Source organism: Stegostoma tigrinum, unplaced genomic scaffold, assembly GCF_030684315.1.
Source record: "Stegostoma tigrinum isolate sSteTig4 unplaced genomic scaffold, sSteTig4.hap1 scaffold_88, whole genome shotgun sequence".
Classification (NCBI taxonomy): domain Eukaryota; kingdom Metazoa; phylum Chordata; class Chondrichthyes; order Orectolobiformes; family Stegostomatidae; genus Stegostoma; species Stegostoma tigrinum.
Window position 1 is genome coordinate 1,446,458 of NW_026728813.1, and position 16,987 is coordinate 1,463,444.

Below are 16,987 nucleotides of genomic sequence, written 5' to 3' on the forward strand. Positions count from 1 at the left end.
TATTGAATTCAAATTCCACCATCTGCTGTGCTGGAATTTGAACACAGGTCCCCAGAATGTTATCTCAGTCTCTGAATTAACAGTCCAGCAATAATACCACTAGGCCATTTCCTCCCCCATCGTGGAACAAGAAAGCCTGCAGCCGATTCCCACTTGGGAAAAACAGTGAACCAGGAGCTTCTTAAATGGGCGATCGCATCTCCTTACATTTTAAGAGAGCCATGGATAATCAGGACCTTGTGGGAAGGGACGAAATTGGGGGAGGGAAAATTACATCAGTGTTAGGTAGGAGCTGAGCAGTATTAATTGGGAGGAGCTTTTATTGAACAAGTCAACATTTGATACGTGGGAGTTATTTAAAGACCTACTCTTCAGTTCAGAACTGGCCTATTCCAGGGAAGGAGGAATGACAAGGATGGCAATCTAAGGACATACGGACATAAGAAATAAAACAGGAGTAGGCCATCTGTCTCTTCCAGCTCGTTCCGCTGATCTTTTTTGCGGACTCAGCTCCACTTACCCTCCCATTCACCATAACCCTCAATTCCTTTCCTGTTCAAAGATCTATCTGTTTTGGCTTTCAAAACATTCAACAAGGGAACCTCAACTGTTTCAGTGGGCAGAGAATTCCACAGATTCACAACCCTTTGGATGAAGAAGCTCATCCTCAACTCAGTTTTAAATCTGTTCACACTTATTTTGAGGCTGTGCCCCCGAGTTGGAATTTCGCCCATCAGTGGAAACAATTTCCGATCCATTTCTTTCATAATTTTAAAAGTTTCTATTAGATCACCCCTCATTCTTCTAAATTCCAGTGACTGCAATCCTAGTCGACTCAATCTCTCCCCATACAGCAACATTTTTAATTCTGGAATCAACCTCGTGAACCTCCTTTGCACCCCCTCCAGTGCAAGTACATCCTTTGTCGAGTGAGGAGACTAAAACTGTACAAACTACTCCACGCCAAGCCTCACCAGCACCCTATACAACTGTAGCATACCCTCCCGATTTTTAAACTGCATCACTCTCGCAATGAAGGACACTATTCCATTTGCTGTCTCAATTACCAGCCGCATCTGCAAACTACCTGATTCAGACACAAGGCTGCCCAGCTCACTCTGCGGAGCAGCATGCTACAATTTTTCACCATTTAAGCAAGACTCCATTTTTCCATAATTGCTACCAAAATGGATACCCTCACATCTACCATCATTGGACTCCATCTGCTAGACCCTTGTCCATTCACTTAAACTTTCTGCATACTTCCGCAGATTTTCATCGTCCTCTTCAGACTTTACTCTCTCACTCATTTTAGTGTCATCTGTGAACATAGAAAAATACAGTGCAGAACAGGTCCTTCGGCCATCGATGTTGCACCAACCTGTGAACTAATCTAAGCCCATTCCCTCACACTATCCCATCATCATCTATATGCTTATCCAAGGACTGTTTAAATGCCCTGAATGTGGCTGAGTTAACTGCATTGGCAGGCAGGGCATTCCACGCCCTTACCACTCTCTGGGTAAAGAACCTGCCTCTGACATCTGTCTTCAATCCATCACCCCTCAATTTGTAGCCGAGCCCCCTCGTACAAGCCAACATCATCATCCTAGGAAAAAGACTCTCACCGTCCACCCTGACTCATCTTTCTCTGATCGTCTTGTATGTTTCTGTTAAAGGCCCACTTAGCCTTCTTCTCTCCAATGAGGACAGACTCGAGTCGCTCAGCCTTCTCTCATAAGACCTTCACTCCAGACCAGGCAACATCCTGGTAAATCTCCTCTGCTCCTTTTCCAATGCTTCCGAATTCGTCCCGCAATGGAGCGACCAGAACAGGTCGCACGAGCGTTTTGTGCGGTTGCAGCATGACATCACGGCTCTGGAACTCAATCCCTCTACCAATAAAGTCTAACACACCGTATGCCTTCTTCACAGCACTATCAACATGGGTGGCAACTTTCAGAGATCTATGTACATGGACGCCAAGGTCCCTCTGCACATCCGCACTACCAAGAATCTTTCCATTGGCCCAGTATTGTACCTTCCTATTATTCCTCCCAAAGCGAATCACCTCACATTGAACTCCATTTGCCACCTTTCCGCCCAATTTTGCACTTTATCCAAGTCTCCCTGCAACACGCGACATTCTTCCACATTGTCCACCACTCCACCGACTTTAGTGTCATTTGCAAACTTACTAACCCATCCACCTATGCCTGCGTCCAAGTCATTTATAAAAATGACAAACAGCAGTGGGCCAAAAACAGATCCTTGAGGCACACCACAAGCAACCGGACTCCAGGCTGAATATTTTCCATCAAACACCACTGGTTGCCTTTTTACCGAAAGCCAGTTTCTAATCCAAACTGCTAAATCTCCCTCAATCACATGGCTCCGTAATTTCTCCAATAGCCTACCATGTGGAACCTTATCAAAGGCTTTACTGAAGTCCATGTATACTACGTCAACTGGCCTTCTCTCATCCACATGCTTGGTCACCTCCTCAAAATCTCCATGAGGTTTGTGAGACACGACCTGCCCTTGACAAATCCATGTTGACTATCTCCAATCAAATTGTTGCTTCCGAGATGATTATAAACCCTACCTCTTATAACCCTTTCCAAAACTTTTCCTGCAACAGACGTAAGGCTCACTGGCTGTAATTGCCTGGCTCATCTCTACTGCCCTTCTTGAACAAGGGCACAACATTTGCAATCCTCCAGTCCTCTGGTGTTAAAACTGCAGACAATAAGGACTCAAAGATCAAAGCCAAGGGCTCCGCCACCTCCGCCCGAGCTTTCCAGAGAATTCTCGGAAAAATCCTCTCAGGCCCAGGGGATTTATCTAGCTTCACACCTTCTAGAATTGATAACATCTCCTCCTTACTAACCTGAATCCTTTCAAGTCTAATAGCACGTATCTCAGTCGTCTCCTCGATGATATTCTCCTCTTCCTCAGTGAAAACAGATGAGAAATATTCATTTAGCACCTCTCCGATCTCTACCCGGTCCACACACAACTTCCCACTTCTGTCTTTGATTGGCCCTATTCCTACCCCAGTCATCCTTATATTCCTCACATACCTTGAGAAAACTTTACCGATCTCCTTTATTCTACCTGCGAATGACTGCTCAGGACCCCTCCTTGCTCTTCTTAACTCTCTCTTTAAATCCTTCCTTGCTCATCTGCAACTCTCCATCGCAGCAACTGATCCATCTCATCTCAACATCACATAAACCTCGCTCTTCTGCTTAACGCGAGATACAATTTCTTTAGTAAACCACGGTTCCCCTACCTTATCACTGACCCCTGCCTGACAGGGACGTACCTATCAAGGACACGCAATATCTGTTACTTAAACCAGCTCCCCATTTCGATTGTCCCCATCCCCTGCATTTTGCTACCCCATTCTTTGCCTCCTAAGTCTTGCCCAATTATAATTGCCTTCCCCCATCTGTAAGTCTTGCCCTGTGGCATGTTCCTCTCCCACTCCATCGCTAAACTAAACGTAACCGAATTATGGTCACTCTCTCCAAAGTGCTCATCTACCACTAAATCAAACACCTGGCCTGGTTCACCGTCAAGTACCAGATCCAGCGTGGCCTCCCCTCTTGTCGGCCCTTCGACGTACCGTGTCGGGAAACGCTCCTGCGTGCATTGGACGAAAACTCATCCATCCGACGTACGAGAGTTACAGCGTTTCCAGTCAACGTTTAGCAAGTTAAAGTCTCCCATAATGACCACCCTGTTCCTTTCACTCCTGCCCAGAATCGTTTTGCCAATCCTCTCCTTCAGATCCCTGGAACTTTGCAGAGGCCTATTAAAAAACTCCCAGCAGTGTGGCCTCTCCTCTCCTGTTTCTGACATCAGCCCATCCCACCTCAGTAGACCAGTCCTCCTCAAAAGTTGTTTCAGCCTCCGTTATACTGTCCTCGACAAACAAAGCCACACCTCCCCCTTTTTTCCCACCTTACCTGATCTTACTCAAAGATCTGAACCCTGGAACCTGCGACATCCATTCCTGACCCTGCTCTATCCATGTCTCCGTAATGGCCACAACATCGAAGCCCCAGGTACCTATCCATGCTGCAAGCTCACCTCGCTTATTCCGGATACTCCTGGCAGTGAAGTAGACACACTTCAATTCAGCTTGCTGTTTGCCAGCACACTCCTGTGACACTGAGATCCTGTCCATGTCCTCTCTATTCTCTTTCTCCTGTGTACTGAAACTACACCACAGTTTCCCATCCCCTTGCTAAGCTAGTTTAAACCCACCCGAACAGCACTAGCAAATTTCCCGCCCAGGATATTAGTGCCCCTCTGGTTCAAGTGGATACCGTCCTGTTTGTAGAGGTCCCACCTTCCCCAGAATGAGCCCCCATTGTCCATGTACCTGAAGCCCTCCCACCTGCAGCATCCCTGCAGCCACGTGTTCAGCTGAAATCGCTCCCTGTTCTTTGCCTCGCTATCACTTGGCACGGGTAACAAACCAGAGATAACCACTCCGTTTGTTTGAGCTCTCAGCTTCCAGCGGAGCTCCAGGAAATCCTGCCTGACATCCCTATCCCTCTTTCTACCTATGTCGTTGGTACCTATGTGGACCATGGCTTGGGGCTGGTCACCCTCTCCCTTCAGGATCCCAAAGACACTATCCGAGATAACACGGACCCTAGCACCTGGAAGCAACGCACCAATCCTGAGTCTCTTCGATTCCAAACAAGCCTTCTATCTGTCCCTCTAACTATTCAGTCCCCAATGACTAACACTCTCCTCCTATACCCCCTTCCCTTCGTTGCAAGAGCGACAGACTCTGTGCCAGAGACCTGCACCCCAGTCGGTATTGAGGTAATGCCTCATCGTAAGGAGGTCAGAATTGACGGAGTGGCAGATATTTAGAGGGTCAGTACTGAGGCAGTGCACAACCGTCAGAGGGTCAGTACTTAAGGAGAACCCCATTATCAGAAGGTCAACACGAATGGAGAGTCACATCGTCAATGGTTCAATCCTGAGGAACATTTCATTATCATAGGGTCAGTCCTGAGGCAGTGCTTCATTGTCAGAGGGTCAGTATTAAGGTTTAGAATTGAGGGAGTGCTATCTGATTATGTCACTCTGACAATGAGGCACTGCCTCAGGAATGAGCCTCTGACAATGAGGCACTTTCTCAGTTCTGAATCTCTGACAAGGAAGCATTCCCTCAGTGCAAACCCTCTGTATGGACCCCATGTCAATGAGGCACTCGCTGAGTACTGACCCTCTGACAAAGTTCCAATAGCTTACTACTGACCTTCTAATCATGTGCCCCCTACCCCATTTCTAAATCTGTTACATTGAGGGCACTGCCTCAGAACTGACACACTGGCTATAAGGCAGTCCGTAAAGACTGACCCGCTGATCGTGAGGCTGTCCCTCAGTTAATGACCCTCTAAATATGAGGCACTCCCGTAATTCTGACCGTCAGGAGCTACCTCAATGTTGACTCACTGATATAGAGGCACTGCCTCAGAATTGACATGCTGATGATGGGGCACTTGCTCAGGACAGACCCTCTGATAGAGCTGCAGGTTTGATATTAGAGCAGTGATGCACCGCGAGCAGGTCAGTATTAAGGGAGTGCCACACAGTCAGTGGACCAATATTAGGGGAGTGCCACACTGTCAGAGGATCACTCTTAATGGAGTGCTGCACTTGTGGTGAGTGAGTACTGAGGCAGTGCAGCACTGCAAAGGGTCAGTAATGAGAGAAAGCTCCATTTTCAGAGGGTTAGCACAGAGGAAGTGCTTAATCAGAGAGTTATTTCAGAGAGAGTGCTGTATTGTCAGAGTTTCGCACTGAGGGAGTATCACACAATCAGAGGTCCAATATTAAGGAAACACTGCACTGTTGGAGGGTTGATATAAAGGGAGGGCTGCACTGTCAGAGGGTTAATGATGTGGGAGTGCTGAAATATCACAGAATCAGTCCTGAGAAGTGCTGCACATTCAGAGAGTTAGTGCTGAGAGAGTGGTCTAATGTGAAAAGATGGATATCAAGGGGCACTGCAGAAGGATCAGTAGTGCAATACTGTCAGAAAAACAATATTGAGGGAGTTCTGCTGTGTCAGTGGGTCAATATTACAGGATTGCTACACGATCCACGTATCAATGTCAGACGGTCAGTCCTGAGGGAGTGCTGCACTGTTGGAGGGCCAATATTGAGTGTGTGCGACACTCAAGAGGATCATTTTGTTGGACTTGTGCACTGTCAGAAGTTCAATTGTAAGCAACTGCCACACTGGTAGCGGGTTAATATTATGGGAGTGCTGCACTGTCAGACGGTTAAAGATGAGGGAAAGCTCATCATCTGACAGGGCATCACTCCCTTCAGACGAACCCTCAGGCGGTGCAGCACTCCAACAAGTTAGTTTCAGAGGCATGTTGTCCCATCAAATTGACCCTCTGAGACAGGAGCATGCACTAAATATCGACCCTCTCACAATGCTGCACTGCCTTAATATAGGCCCTCTGGCACGGCGGCTCCCTTTCAGTACACACCTTCCAACAGCACAGCACTCTCCCATCATTGACCCTCTGACAGTGCAGTACTCTCTTAATACTGAATGTGTCACGCTGCTCTACACTGTTGGAAGGTCAATACTAAGAGTGTGCTGCACTGTTAGACAGTCAATGATGAGCTAGTGATGCATGTGCGACATTCCCTCAATTCTTATCCCATTACAATGAGGCACTGCATTAGTATGGCCCTCTGACAAAGTAGCACAGCTTTAGAACTGACCCATTGATCATGAAGCTTTCCCTCAGTCCTGGACCTCAGAGTGCTCCTCAGCCACAACACTGACTCTCTAATCCTGCAGTACTGTCTCAATTCTGACCTCAGTCCTGACCCTGTTACCTTGACATTGCAGTTCTTCCTTCCCATGGACACTCTGGCCATGGGACAACACTGTTGGCCCTGTTGCAGCGCAGAATTCACTGACACTCACCCTCTCCCATACCTTCAATACTGAATGTCTGATCGGACTGCGGGCAGCTGACTCTGACAGTGCAGCATTCTCTCAGTATCGACCCTCTGACAGTAATTAGGGGACTGCTGCATTGTCAGAGAGTCAGGACTGAGGAAGAGCTGCACTATCAGAGGGCAAATATTAATGGAGTTGTGCACTGTCACAAATTCAATATTCACAGAGGGCTGCACCGTCAGAGAATCAATGATGACGGGGCAGTGCGTTGTGAAAAGACCTGTAATAAAAGGCATGCGGCCTGTCAGAGGGACTAAACGGAGAGCTTCACTGTGAGAGGGCCAACATTAGTAAATGCTCCAGTCTCAGAGGGTCAATGTGATGGGAGAACATCTCTCTGACATTATCTTGCTGGCGGGTCAGCGCTGACGTAGTGCTGCACCGTCCGAGGGGTCGGAGAAAGGGAGTGACGCACGACCAGGTCATCAGGGAGTGCTGAAGTGAGGGGGTCGTCAGCGATAAGTGGGTGAGCTCTGAGGGAGTGCAGCACAGTGTGGGGTCAGCACTGCGGGAGTGCTGTTCTGAGGGGGATCAGGACTGAAGGGGGTCAGCACTGAAGCAGGTCAGCGTTGAGGGAGTGCTGCACTGAGGGGCTCAGAATAAAGGGTATGCTACACTGAATGGGTCAGAAACGAGAGGGGGGTCAGCACTGAGGGAGAGCGGCACTTTAAGATGTTCAATATTAGTGTGTCCTGCACTGTGAAAGGGTCAGTATGAAGGCAGCACTGCAATATCAGAGAGGCAATGATGAGCGTGTGCTGCACTGCTGAAGGGTTAAATTTGAAGTGGTGTCCCACGGCCAGAGTGTCAATGGTAAGGGAGCACGGCATTCTCAGAGTGTTCTTGCTGAGAGAACACCAGTATGACGGAGGGTTAATTCTGTGGCAGAGATGCACCGTCAGAGAATCAGTCATCAGAGAGTACGCAGTGTTGGAGGGTCAGTACTGAGGGAGTGTTTCACAATCAGAGCGTCAGTTGTCTGGCAGTGCTGGAAAAGCTCAGCAGGTCTGGCAGCATCTGTGGAGGCAAAAACAGAGCTGACATTTCGGGTCCAGTGACCCTTCCTCAGAACTGTTCTGAGGAAGATCCCCAGTTCTGAGGAAGGGTCAATGGACTCGAAACGTTGAATCTGTTTTCTCCTGCACAGATGCTGCCAGGCCTGCTGAGATTTTCCGGCAACTTTCTTTTTGTTCCCGACTTACAGCATCCGCAGTTCTTTTGTTTTTTATGTCTGGCAGTGCTTGTTTGCTTGTGACCTTCTGAAAGCACAGCACACCCATAATCTTGGCCCTGTGACAGTCCAGCACTCCCTCAGTACTGATCCTCCAACAATGGAGCATTCCTTCAATACTGACCAGCAGCGCAGCACTTTATTTCTGAGAGTAGTCTGAAAGAAACTACCTTTGCTTACCGAGAGAGACAGGGAGAGCAAGTGCGTATTCTGTAGGTGACTCAGGATGTATTGTAACCTTAACAAGTCAAACAGTATTTCAGATTAGTTTATAATTAAAGATTATTCTAACTGTCTTCCTGGAAAAGTACAGTCCCTACAACATGGGGCTGACACTAGTACACTCACTCAGAAGTGACCCTCCAGCAAAGCAGCCCTGCCTCAGAACTGACCCTGTGACAATGAGCTACTCCATCAGCAGTGAATCTGTAATCACGTGGCACTCCCTCAATTCTGAAAACATTACACTGAGGCACTCCTACAAAGGCCTCTGCGTTTTAGGGATTATTTACAGTCATCCCTGTGTTTTACAGGTTATTGAAAGGGGTCACTGTTTTCGGGTTTATTTTCACCCTCCAATCTTGCAGCACTCCCTCAATTCAGGCGTGTAGCAGTAATGTCTCCAGACTGAATCTCGAAGAGTGTTGCAAACCCTCAATTCTGATCTGCTCAAAATGAGCCACTGACTGAGTATTGGCCTTCTGACAAAAAGTCACTAATTCAGAACTGGCCTTCTGACAATGTGACACTCGTCCACATCTGACCCTCCAGCAATGAGGTACTACCGCAGAACTGATCCGCTGACAGTAAAGCACTGCCCCCTCAGTTCTGACCCTCTGACAGAGCTGCGATACTTCAGGACTGAACTTCTAATCATCTTGTACTCCATCAACTCTGAATCCAATGCACTGAGGTACTGACTCAGTATTTACAGTCTGCTCCTAATACACCCTCAGAATTGACCCTAAGGCAATGTGACCCTGCCTCAGAACTAACTCTGTGACAATGAGGCACTTACTCAGCGCTGAATCTCTAATTGTGTAGCACTCCCTCAGTTTTTAGGCACTCCTTCCAGACTGGCACACTCTCAAGGCTGATCCTGCAGCAATGAGGAATTGCCTTACAACACAGCCACGAACAACAAGGCCCTCTTTAGGACAGTGTCTGATAACGAGGCACTCACTTGGTTCTGAGCCTCTGACAATGAAGCACTTGCTCAAGTCTGACCACATTAAAATGAGGCACCCTCAAACTGATCTGAAACACCTCAGTTTCGACCTTCTGATGGCTCTGAGATGCCTCAGTTTATATCCTCTGACCGGTCTTTTAATTCTGACACAATTACAGTGAAGGTCAGCCTCCGTGCTGACACTCAGAGTACATCACTCCCTCTGACAGTGTTGCACACCCTGAGCATCACTGACAGTTTCAGCGTTCCCTGAATATGGACCAACTCACAATGCAGCACTCCCCTGACATTATTATTTATATTGACGATCTGACAGTACAGCCCACCTCAGTGCTGACCCTCCGACAGTGCAGCACTCCCTTAATATTGGCCTTCCGACAGAGTGGCACTTTCTTGACGAAGACACTCTGACAATACAGTTTTCCCTCATTGCTGATCCTCTGGCAGTGCAGCATTCTGTCATCATTGGCACCTTGCCAGTGGAGCTACATGCTTCTTATTGACCCTCCACAGTGCAGCACTGCCTCTCTACTGACTCTACAACATTAATATTGATCCCCGAACGGGAGGTTCTCTTTCATACCCACCCCCACAAAAAGAAGCCCTCCCTCATCTTTAACCCTCTGACAGTGCAGCACTCCCTTAATATTGACCCGCTGCCAGTGTGGCACTCCGTTACAGTGCAGAGCTCCAACAAAGTGATCATCTGAGTGTCGCGCACACACTCAATATTGACCCTCCAACAGCGTAGCCCTCCCTCAGAACTGACCGTCTGACATCCATACACTGATAGTGTCGCAATTCTGTAATGTCGACCCCCACTGACGCAGCAGAACTCTCTCAATATTGGCCTTCGGACAGTGCTGCGCTACTGATCCTTTGGCGGTTCCTCTTGATATCAATCCTCTGACATTATAGCACTCCCTCAGTTCTAACTCTCTGAACGTGCAGCACTCTCTCAGGTCTGATTCTGCGCTACTTCAGCACTCCCACGTCATTAACCCTCTGACAGTGCAGCACTCCCTTTATATTATATTATATTTATCAACCCTCCAACAGTGCACTATTTCCTTAATATTGGACCTCTGATTGGACAAGCTGACAGCATCTCATGTTCTTTATCGACAGAGAGTCAGTTCTGTGGTAGTACCTCATTGTAATGGGTCAGAGTGGGTCTAATCAGTCCAACCCCAAACCTCACCGCGGCTTCAGGCCTAAGCCTAGCCTCAGGCCTAACACTCACCCTCAACCTAAGCAGAAGCCTCAGCCCCAAACCTAAATGTGGTCTGAGCTCTAACCCTAACCATAGACTGAGCCCTAAGCCTAACCTCAGCCTTAACCCAAAACCTCTCCCGAGCCCTACCCCGAACTCCAAACTTAACCTCATTAGTCACCCTAACACAAGTCTCATCCCTCACCCTAACTCTACCCTCATCCAAAACCTCGTCCAATCCTCACACCTAACCCCTAGCCTTGGTCCTAACCCAAACCCTAACCCTCGCCACCCTCTCACGCTAACCCTCATTGTTAATTAGTGAGTACTGAGGTATAGCAGCACTGTCAGAGCATCAGAATAGTGGGAGTGAACTATTGTCAGACCGTCGATACTGAGGCAGTGTCTCATTGTAGAAGGGTCAGAATTGAAGCAGTGCCACACTAACAGAGACTCAGTACTGAGGTACTGCAACAGTGTCATAGAATCTGAACTGTGGGCGTGCATTATTGTCAGAGGGTCATGATCTGAGGCAATGTCTCCTTGTGAGAGGGTCAGTACTGACAGAGAGCCTTCCTTGCCTGACGGTCAGTACTGAGGCACTGCTTCTTTGTCAGGGGGTCTGGAGGGATAGTGTCTCATTGTTGGTCAGTCCAGTGTGAGGCAGTAGCTCATTGGTGGAGGGTCAGTCCTCAGGGTGGGCGGATGATGTGGAGGTGCTGGTGTTGGACTTGGGCGGACAAGGCTGAGTATTGACACTCTGCTACAAATGCACTCTCTAGTGCTGACCCTCTGATAAAGGCAAACTCCCTAATTGCTGACACTCTGCCAAGTAGGCACTGGCTCAAACAGACCCTCTGACAATAGGCCACTGACCCTCTGATAGAGCTGCAGTACCTCAGTGAGGCAGTGGCACTCCTTGAATTCTGATCCCATTACAATCAGGCATTGCGTCAGTACTGACGCTCTGCCAAAGAGGTACTGCCTGAAAACTGATCCAATGACAATGAGGCACTCCATCAGGACTTACCTCTGACAGTGCTAGATTACCTCTGTACTGACCTTCTAAAACGGGTGGCACTCCTTCAATTCTGACCCCCTTACAACATAGCCCTGCTGCAGTGCCGACCCTCTGACAACAGTGCATTCTCTGAAGCCTGATCCCCTCAAGATGAGGTCATACTTCAGTATTAACACTGACAAAGAGTCACTTCCTCTATATTGACCCTCTCATCGTGCGGCACACCCTCAGTTCTGATCTTACGACAATGGGGCACTTTTGACCAGCTGACAGTGGTGCTCTCCCTCAGTTCTGACACCTCCACAGTTCTGCACTACCTCTGTACTGACTCTCAGTACTGACCCTATTCTGATCCATTACAATGAGGCGCTGCCTCACTTGTGGCTGTATAAGAATGATGCACTCCATCGATTCTGCGCCGCACACAGTGCTGTAATACTTCCGGACTGCCCTGTAATTGTGTGGCACTCCCTTAATTTTGACCCCCTTACACTGAGGCTGTGCCTCAGTATTCACCTCTGAAAATAATGCACTCCTACAGATCTGGCCCTCTGATGCTACTGCAATAACTTAGTTTTTATCGGCTCGTCACGTGGTTAGCTTCAACGCTGATGCCATTACACGGAGGCAGTTTCTCAGAACTGACCTTCTAACAATGGCACTCCCTTCGGACTGTCAGATACAGCCACACTACCTCCGTTTTGACCCTCTCATCACGTGGCAGTCCCTCAATTCTGAACTCCTCACAATGAGTCGCTAACTCAGTACTGACCCTCTGACAAAGAGGCACTCCCTTAGGGCTGACCTTGCACCAATCAGATACTGCCTCACACCAAACCCTCTCGAATAACGAGGCAATGCTTCAGTACAGACCCTCTGACAAAGACGCACTGCCTCAGAACTGACTCTACAGCTATGGCGACCGGCCACAAAACGGACCTGCTGACAATGAGGCACTTCCTACCATCTCGAATCATGTGGCATATCTCTAATCCTGTGGCCCTCTCTCAGTTCTGTCGCCATTGCATCGAGGCATTCCCTCTTCGTTGATCCTCTGAACTCCCTCAAGACTGACCATCCACCGTTGATGCACTACCTCAGATCTGACCCACCGACAGTCCTACAATCTGTCACCATTCCTTGTAGCATTCCAGCAATTCTGACGCCATTTCAATGAGACGCTGTTTCAGATGGTCACTCTGAAAACGAAGCGCATTCTCAGGACTAAATCTCTGAAACTAAAGCACTTCCTCAGTACTAACTCTCTGGCAGGCAAGTATTGGGGGTTAGGTTAGGGCTGAGGTTAGACTTGGAGCTTAGGCGAGGGTTGGGGTTGAGGCTAAGCGTTAATTGGGGCTGTGTGTTACGGTTGATTTTAGGGCTGAGGCCATAGCTAGTGGTAGGACTGAGGCTCACTTTAGGGCCGAGACTAGATGTTCGGTCTGAGGATCAGCATTAGGGCTGAGGGTAGGGAGGGTTTACGCTGAGGATAGGGTTAGGGTTAGGGTTAATGCTGAGGTGAGGGCTAGCCTGAGGCGAGCGTTTGTATGGGTTTAGGGCTGAGGCTGGGTTTTGAGTCAGGGTTCGGGCAAAGAGACGCTGCCTCAGAACTGACCTGCTGACAATTAGCCAGTAGCTGAGGTACTGATGAGCTAATAAAAAGGCCGCTCTCAGCACTGACACTGCAGCAATGAAGTCTTGCCTCACAACGAACTCACAAAGGGCTCATAATTGAGGAAGTGCCGAATGATGAAAGAGTGCGGACTGAGGTGTTGCACAATTGTCAGAGGGTCAGAACTGAGGTATTGCATCATTATCAGATGGTCAATACTGCAGCAGTGGCCCACTGTAATAGGGTCAGAAAGGTCATACTGAGGTCTTGCAAGATAGGGTCAGAACTGTTGGAGTGATTCATTTTCAGAGGGTAGGCACTGAGGCATTGAAGCATTGACAGAGGGTCAACACACTGTCTGTATTGAACATGTGGCAATAATGTTCTGACTCCATAACATCAAGGCACTGCCTCAAAACTGACCCTTAATACTGACCCTCGCACAGTGCTGCATTGCCTCAGTCGTAATGCTGCATTCGTGTGGTACGAGCAGTTCCAACCCCATGAATAGGATGGGCTGAAGGGTAACATTTCTTGATATTTGAGAAATGGTTGACTTTGAATGAGTCCTGTCAGCATTCCTGTTTTACAGTTAATTTTATTTCTGTAACTGGTTTTTTTCTTTGCCAAGTCGTTTGTTACACCGGAGCAGAGGGAGCATTTTGTTCCTCGGCACTGGACGTCATCTCGGAATGAGACCGCGAACGGTGCCAGGAACAACCTCAGCCTCCAGGCCAGCCGTTGATCGAGGGGTCCCTCACGGCCACAAGAACATGAGGCTTATTCTTTTTTACTCTCTACTTGTTATTCTTTTTAATTACTCTTTCTCCATCTTTTATTTCCTCAATAAATGTTCATCTTTCAGAAAATTGGCAAGCATTCCTTTAACTGCACTTGATAGAATCACAAAAGAACCACTTCGATGCACGCTGTCATCAAAAACACACCATTATTATGAGGCACTGCCTCAGCATTGATCCTCTGACAATATCGCGAATAACTCCCACAGATTTGACCCTTTGACAACGAAGCAAGGCCTCAGTATTGAAGCTCTGACAATGCTTCAATCCCTCAGTTCTGACCATCTGACAAGGAGGCACCTTTATTTCTGACCCTCTCACAGTAGCAATATCTCAGGACTGACCTTCTATTTGTATGGCATTGCCTCACCTTAGAATGAGGTGCTGCCTCAGTCTTGACCTTCTGACAATAATGCACTCCCACAGTTCGGACCCACTCATATTGCTCAATTTCCTCAATACTGACACTAAAAATGTGTGGCAGATCTTTAGTGCTGATCCTTTTACAAGGAACCATTGTCTCAGTTTTGACCATCTGACAATGATGAACTCTCACAGGGGTCAGGACTGAACCCCTGTCAATGAGGCACTTCTTCAGTGCCCGCACTCATTATTCGCCTTCTGACAAAGCTTCAATACCTCAGTACTGACGCTCTCACAGGGCCGATCTTCTGTCAAATCTAGAGAATTAATACAGACGAAGTGTCTCTTATTAGAGGGTCTGCCTGAACTCTTGGTTGAAGTGTTCAATAAATTGCTACAACCTGAAAGAAGTAATTCTTCCCTGAATTAATAGGCAACCAATTTGAAAATGTGGCCTCTGGTCGTAAAATCTTTCACAAATGGGAGTAATCTCTACCGATATACACTATCAAGCCTCTTAAGAAACATAAATGTCGAAAAAATAAGTTTTTTTTCAATCTTATAAACTCCAATGAACGTAGCCCAACTTTCCTAAGCATAGCAATCCCCCCTGCCATTTCTGAAATCAACCCAGTCAACATGAGGTGTTCGGCCTCCGCAGCACTCGCTCTGTGGCCGTACACGACTTGTAAGTTACCATCCTGCTGCTACGACTCTACTTCTATTTACGATGCAGTCCTCCGTCCATCCGAACATACTACCCTTGAACACACGGGCTCTTTTCTTTTGAGACACCTTATGAGCTGGACCTTATCAAATGCTTTGTTGAAATCTCAATGTACTACATCAACTGGTGGTCCTTCGTCAGTAATGTTTGTTTCCTTCTCAAAGCACTGTAGCAAGTTTGTCAAGTATTATTTCCCCTTTATGAAAGGATGTTAACTCTGTAGGATGTTATAGCACACTCAGTACCCTGTTATTTCATCTTTCATTGCCGGCATGAACATCTACCCAGGTTGACCTAAATTGGCAATACTTGCTTACTATTTTGTCCAAGTATCTTTGTAATAATGGTGTTATGTTCACGATCTTTCAATCCTCTGAGAATTTTCCACAATCTAAGGATTCTTGGAACATTATCATCAGTGCCTCCATTGTATCTGTAGCTGCGTTGCTAAACATGAGAGGATACAACTCATCATACCCCTTGGATATTTTCTGTACTGATTGGAGTTATGTTTGGAATTCTGTGCAGTGACATTCACTGTTAACAGTTTGCGAAATACTACCAGGAACAGAAATTGCGATCCAGCTGCAACGAAACTAAAGCTTTCAGCACACAAGGAAGTGTTTCAAATCAATCTGAACCTCTTAACTCCTGAAAAGGGCAATACGATTTGCCTCAGTCCATAAATGTTCTTTCTCCAACATCCTGAGATGCATCATCTGTATTTCTTCAAATTTACCACAGAATCGGTTTCACTCACCCTTTCAGCAATACGCATGACAACAATTCGGCATTTTTAGTCCCCCTGTAGCCTCCGTTGCACACGTGCATTGTTAGATGATTATTTATTTGCGTGCCTGCTTTTTTTGCTCGAATGGAGAAAGGTAAATTTCTGTTCTTTTGTCATCAGAACTATTGCCTCCTCACTCTCATCTTCCTTGTTTTATCCTGTGCTGGAATATTTAATTTGTTGACATATCTGAAATATGTTGTTGAATGGATCGGGTTTTGTAACATTGCATTCCCCATAGACCATCTACCGATGCTGTTGCTTGTTCTAACAGTTATTATCTCGCAGAGTGGAAAATGCAGTTTGAAAGCAATGGAACGTTATCGATGAAGAAGTTGATGCATAAATTGCTGCGATCTTCTAAACTGACAAACTCACCTTCAATTCTTTCTCGGTCAGAGCATTATGCCGGCGCAAATGAATCGTGTTCTTAATGGGACTTCCAAAACCATGGAATTGAATTTGCACATTGATTTCTTCTTCCCTCTTCAGAAATGCAAAGTAGTATCGTGATGAAGCTTCCAAGGCGATGATTGTGTCCTTCAATGAACGGAAAAGTGACTTTTAGATTCATGGAAATATTTCACTACTTCTATAGACATGAAAGGCAAACATTCTCCCTGCATATGACCCAGTCTCATTTTATCGTATCTTTCTGATTTTACACGCCATGGGATAATCATTGCAGTGTAACAGAAATGTTGATCATGGAAATTTATCACTGTTTTCATAAATAATGGCAAATTTTCAACATCTTGCAATTGTATGAAGGCTCAGTCTCATCACACCTCGCCTGCTGCGCAAAGACATTCTTACACTGCTTTGAATGTTAGGGCTCAAACAAAACACAATCATGACACAAATGCATCAACACACTACTTTCAATAGGATCTGATATCCTTGCCAGGCACTGGAGGGGTTGCGGAGACTGGTGAGTGGACAAAGTCGTTCCTCTGTTCAAGCAGGAAAACAGGGACTTTCCAGGAAACTACAGACTGGTGAGTGTCTCATGTCTCAAAAGTA

The 16,987-nt window shown here is 47.0% G+C and overlaps 1 protein-coding gene across 1 annotated transcript in view; it reads right to left on the reverse strand.

Annotated features, from left to right (window-relative positions):
- The window catches only part of LOC132209343 (utrophin-like), a 32,688-nt gene extending 16,741 nt beyond the window's left edge, over positions 1 to 15,947 (reverse strand). Inside the window, exon 1 of the mRNA XM_059644465.1 lies at positions 15,935 to 15,947. The gene's annotated coding sequence lies outside the window, so the exon portion shown is untranslated. The remainder of the gene's footprint in view (positions 1 to 15,934) is intronic.
- Between the last annotated feature and the right edge of the window lie 1,040 nt (positions 15,948 to 16,987).